The sequence below is a fragment of the Protopterus annectens genome, chromosome 15.part0 (genome assembly GCF_019279795.1).
Source record: "Protopterus annectens isolate FY-2018-M chromosome 15.part0, PAN1.0, whole genome shotgun sequence".
In the NCBI taxonomy this organism is placed as follows: domain Eukaryota; kingdom Metazoa; phylum Chordata; order Ceratodontiformes; family Protopteridae; genus Protopterus; species Protopterus annectens.
This window is the reverse complement of record NC_056749.1, coordinates 718,731,609-718,737,608: the sequence shown is the minus strand read 5'-3', so window position 1 is coordinate 718,737,608 and position 6,000 is coordinate 718,731,609. Positions and strand designations below refer to the sequence as shown.

General features: G+C 44.8%; 1 protein-coding gene across 1 annotated transcript in view; it reads left to right on the top strand.

Moving 5' to 3' along the window:
- The first annotated feature begins 298 nt into the window (after positions 1 to 298).
- Positions 299 to 6,000, top strand: part of LOC122789875 (PHD finger protein 6-like) — a 655,585-nt gene continuing 649,883 nt past the window's right edge. Inside the window, exon 1 of the mRNA XM_044057309.1 lies at positions 299 to 399. The gene's annotated coding sequence lies outside the window, so the exon portion shown is untranslated. The remainder of the gene's footprint in view (positions 400 to 6,000) is intronic.

Genomic DNA, 6,000 nt, shown 5'->3' with positions numbered 1-6,000 from the left:
TTCTGAGCCTGTTTTGACTCGCCTGATTTACTTGCCATGTAAATTAAGCGGACTGGCAAATATTTTCACTTAACTGTTCTGTAAAGCTTCCACTGTACAACAGTGTATATTTGTATGTGCTGTTTGATGGTACACAGTTTGCTAGCAAGTGCCACAGGGTTGCTTTTATAAGTAAGCTCCCTTAGGTGAGTATTGTTTTCTTTTGTGTAGCAGAGATGACACAGAGCATGTTGAACGTATTATAACTTTTTAAAAAAGAAAAATGGTTTGTGGTAACTGGATTACTTTCTCCTCCAGCTGTTTTCTTCTGCATTGATATCTTCACATGTCGATGGTGATACCCTTGGTGGTTTTAATCTTGAAGATGTTATTAAAGAAATTAAGAGAGGCTCTAAACTGGTAAGTTAGTGGAATTTCTTTTGATAGCCATGAGAATGTTGGCCTTTTAGAGGCATGTTATAAGTGTATGGTGAAGTAAGTCACTTAACTAGCCTGATAAGTGTTCATGCGGCAATTGATGCAAACATTCCTCAACATACTTTCCTTGAGTCCAAAAATAACTGCAGCACAAAGCCTTTGCTGGACTGCAATTAATAACAAAGATCACACACAGGTTCTATAATACTAATAGTTATAGGAGCACAAATCTCTGTGCTTGTGTTTTTGTAGGGGCAGGGCCCTACACTCAACTTCTTAACTGTTCTTATTTCAGGTTGCACAGCCTTCTAGATCAGTGCAGCACTTAGCTTCATGTAAATTGAGTGCAGCATAATAGGTTCATAGGGTTCATACTAGGCTATCTGCCCTAGGGCATTTATAAGCCTAGCCAGAATGGTCATAAGAGTGAAGATAGATATGTAGCAGGGGGGATGGAGCCATCCCAGTCATGCAAATGCAGATTTTTGTGCAATTGTTGGGGCAGAAGTCTGCATTTTTCAGTATGGTGTAGTTTGCATAATTTTTTTTGTTTATTTCATGATTACTTGTTTCAGTTGCTGAACAGACAGGTCTGTTTTCAAATTTTCTGCTTCTGCAGTCTTTTTCTTTTTGCAGAAAGTGTAGAGTAGTCTGCTAATGCTGAGGTATGCTGTAGTCCTGTGGAAGTAAATAATTTAGTTATTGCTTTTGGATTGTAGATGCATCCCATGTTAGTTTTGAAATTATGCATAGTCTCACCATTTTTGCCTTTTTTTTTAACCAGTGTTCATTGAACAGTAAACAAATAATGGTCTTGTTCCAGTCCTCTTCATGCTGTCTTCTGGGGTGTTTTGAACTATGATCTTCTCTCTTCTAACATATTCTTTCTCCATCCTGTGCATCACGTCTACCTTTAATACTTTGTTTACCAGAAAAAAATTCTCATTTTGACACTTGGATGTGTAGTAGTAACTTTCATATTGCTGATGTCATGGAAGCATTCTTAATCTCCATTGTTTTTTTTCCTTTTGACAAGGTGGCATTCCGTCTGAAGTGACAAACTGGTTAAGTGGGTGGGTGATAGGGTCCGAACACTGGCTTATAGGTAGCATTTTTTTTCCATCTTAAAACTCCAAAGTACAGTTTCTGTGCGCCTTGCCCAATGCCCACCTTTTGTGTTTGGCATTGTCAGCCTGCACTGATTTCACTAATGACAATGCTTACATCCTTTGCCCAAAACCACATGTCCTTCAAGGATGCATCTGCAGTCCTTACATATGGGTTGTCCTGCCTCAGGCAGCCCTTCGGTCGGCCGGATTCCAAAGTCTGGGTCCGGCGTCGGCTGATGTCGCCCTTTCCCCGACGTCAGAGCGTCTGGGGTATAAAAGCGTCAGCCGACTCCATCTTCCTCAGTCTTTCTTGCCACGTGGTGCCCGAAGCAGAAGCAGTTCGCAAGTGCCGGTCTGCCAGCTCCTGTAACTTCAGCTACCGAAGACTTCAAAAGCTAAGTACTCCATTGGGGACACTTTCTTGCCTCAGCCGATGTCAGATCAAACGCTTAAAGTTAATAATTGCTTAACTTGTGGGAAACAAATACCTCATAAGGATTTCCACTCTTACTGCCTCCCCTGCCTAGGCCTAGACCACGACGTCTCTGCCTGTTCAGCCTGTGCTTCCTTCAATCGACGCACTCTTAGGCGTCGGGCGGAGTTTGCAGAGGAATTTTTTGGGGCTAGTTTCTGTTACAATATGCCGTCGGAGACTCCGACTTCTCAATTAACCAAAAAACGGAAGGACAAGGACCGACACACGCGGACCGTGGTTTCGGCTGAAACCACGCCTAGGCCTACTGCCAGTGTCTCTGTCTCGGCTTAAACAGAGTCCTTGGTACTTCCGACCGTCGAAACCGCACAACCGACAACCTCGGCCCCGGAGGCCTCTTCTGAGTCGGTTATAGAATTTCCCTCAGGAACCGGTGTTCTGGAAACCTCCAACACCATTTCTCTAGACAAAACTACGCCAGCACGTGGTGCAGCCAGGCCTCCTGCATCCATGTCCATTAAGGCATTCACAAGGGCTAAAGCTGCTAAACAGCCAAAATCTTTGCCTCCCAAGGCTATTCCTCAGGGATCCACTACAGGTTCACAGATTTTAAGTTTAGCTGAGGACCTTATTTCCTTAATTAGGGGCTCTCAGCCACATCCGGACAGGGGCTCTCAACCTCCTCTAGACAAAAGGCCCAGGGTTGAGCCCACTGATCCCCAGTCCTCTGAGGCCTCAGATGGCTCTGCTCTGTCGGACTACCAGGAGGAGGCCTTTACGGCCTACGAGGATTCTGATGCAGAGGAATCTATTCCCTCAGCCTCCCCTCCTGAAGAGCTGTCCTTTGGGGAGACCCTTCACTCCATGAGAGAGCATTTCAAATGGCAGGGCCAGGAATTCTCTGATTCCAGGAAGAGATTAAGGACTTCTTTGCATTTACCTCAGCGTAGACCTTTGGCTATTCCTCCTGTTTTGAATGTCATTGATTATGTGTACTCTGAGTCTAGCATAACCCCTGACTCCCTTCCTCCGGCTCCTGTCAAACCCGATGGGTACTACAGGGGCCCGGACTCGCATAATTTCCTTTACAAGGCCCACTCTGCTGATCCAGAAACTATTTCCCAGGGCCCTAAAGGGGTTGCAACTGCCACTACTAAAAATCCACTCCTCTCTGAAAGGGAGTCCAAGGCTTTAGAGAGATGGGGTAAAAAAGTGTATACTTCTTCCACTCTTTCTATGAGGGCATTAAATTGTCAATTCCATATGATACAGTACCAAGTATTTGTTAGATGAATTGCATAAAAAACTGTCTTCACCTGAACCCCTAGATCGCAAGTCACTTCAGGATCTGGTACATAACTCCCAACAGGTTAGCAACCATTTCTTGCAGTGTGGTTATGATGCATTGGAAGCTTCATGTAGGTCAGCAATGACTGGTACAGTCATACGTAGGCATGCTTGGCTGAAGGAACAAACTCTGCCAGATCATGTTAAAGCAAAGCTTCTGGATGCTCCACTGGAAAAGCAAAAGTTATTTGGCTCCACTGCTCAGGAGGTCTTAAAGAAATTTGAGGAAAAGGAGAAAATCTTTGACTGTACAGATTTTGCCAAGTCCAACCACCAAGATTCAGCAGAAATTGGTCTTCTAAGAATTGGTCCTTTCCAGACACACAGAGATTTCAGAGAGGCAAGAACAGGCGTGCCAGAGGTAGAGGGCAAGCTAGAGGCTCCTACAGAGGACGTCAGTGGCAGCCTCCTAACCAGAGAGGTAGTGCAGGACCTACAACTGCTGCACAAGGACAGACTCAATGACTTTACCTTGACCCCACCAACCAGGGTTCAATTGGAAGCACCTTTGGGCGGAAAGCTTTCTTTATTCTCAGAAAATTGGCACAGTATTACAAGGGACAAATGGACACTGCAAATAATAGACAAAGGATACAGGTTCCATTTTCACACATTACCAAAAAGAAAAGGCATGCCAAACCTGCCACCGAATCAAAGGGCAGAGGCTTTGAAACAAATCTTCAACCTAATGCAAATGAAAGCTATAGAAAAGGTTCCCCTTTCAGAACAAGGGCAAGGATTTTATTCCAGACTATTCCTTGTCCCAAGAAAAGAAAAACAATGGAGGCCTATTCTCGACTTGTCCGCACTGAATACTTATCTCATTGTGCCAAAATTCAAAATGCTGACTCTACAGCAACTCCTTCCCATGCTGGGCAAGGGGTCTTGGCTGGTAACTCTAGACCTCAAGGAGGCATACCTGCATGTCCCTATCAGACAAAGTTGCAGAAGACACCTCAGATTTCTTGCAGGTTCAGAGCATTATCAATTCTCAGCATTGCCCTTTGGCTTCTCTACTGCGCCCAGAGTATTCACGAAATGCCTGGCATCAGTAATTGCACACTGCAGACTTCAGAGGATTCAAATATACCCATTTCTGGACGACTGCCTTATACAAGCGGACAGCCAACAAACTTTGGTAAAACACTTTAATTATGCCATCTGCCTACTTCAGGCCCTGGGATACACAGTCAACATTCACAAATCAAGACTTGTTCCATCCCAAAGAGTAACTTTTCTGGGTGCAAAACTAGATGCAACCACCCAAATGGCTTTTCTCACAGAAGAAAAACAAAGACAACTACCGGATTACTTCAAAAATCTGACAAAACAAACTCAGCTGACTGCAAGGAAAATCCTGCAGGCCCTGGGTTACATGGCATCTTGCATTCTTCTGATTCCACAAGCAAGGCTGCAAATGAGGAAACTACAATGGTACCTAAGGTGTTTATGGACTCGGCACAGTCACAGCTTAGAAGCTTTGATACCACTCATTCCATGCCTTCAAAAGGAATTTCTGTGGTGGGCTCAAGCAAGCCAGTCAAACAGGGGTCTGCCCTTCAGCAAACCAATAACCAGCCAAACCATTACAAAGGATGCTTCGGACCATGGATGGGGAGCACACATGAAGGGCAGATGCATTCAAGGACTATGGTCACAAAGAACTACGCATGCACATAAACCAAAAGGAAATGCTGGCAGTGATACATGCAATCGAGGCCTTCAAACTCTTTCTGCATCAAGGCCACCTGCTAATAAGGACAGACAATACCACAGTGATGTGGTACATAAACAAGCAAGGAGGTACCCATTCCTACCCTCTTTGCAGGCTGGCAATGAATCTTTGGGAACTTTCCCTGAAACTCAATATACAGCTGCAATCCCAGTTTGTGCCAGGAAAAGACAATATACTGGCGGACAGCCTAAGCAGAAATATCATGGATCCACACGAATGGATGCTGCACCCAGACATCTTCCTTCAGATAACACAATCATGGGGGAGGCCGGACATGGATCTTTTTGCCTCCCACCACAACCATTAGCTGAAGAAATTCTGCTCAAGGACATACCACCCACAAGCATGGAAAGTGGACGCCCTCTCTTTCAGCTGGAAAACTCTTAACAGTGTATGCATTTCCACCTCTTCCATTAATGACCAAGGTCTTACTGAAGATCAGGACAGAGCAGCAAAAAGTGATTCTGATAGCTCCGGACTGGCCAAGCCAGCACTGGTACCCACTGTTAAAGAGCATGTCACTCACGAAACCATGGCATCTACCACAATGGCCACTTCTGACACAGCACAATTACAAAACTCTGCACTCCAGCCTGAAAACCTTGCAACTGACAGCCTGGAGAATACCTCGACTCATCACCGGGATAAGCTATCCAAGAGAGTGAAGGATATCATCATGGAAGCTCGCCGGCCTTCCACAAGAAAGGCATATTCAGCAAAATGGAAAAGATTTTGCACTTGGAGCACCACAAAGGGCCTAGATGCGACAGTGATGAACATGGCACATATCCTGGAATACTTGGCAGAAATGCTCCACAATGGCCTTTCTTACTCTTCCATAAAAATTCATGCTTCAGCAATTTCAGCGGAATACAATACTGATCCACCTGTCTTCTCTCATCCTCTTCTAAGGCAGTTTCTAAGAGGAATTAAAAACATCAATCCTCCAAGGAAACCAC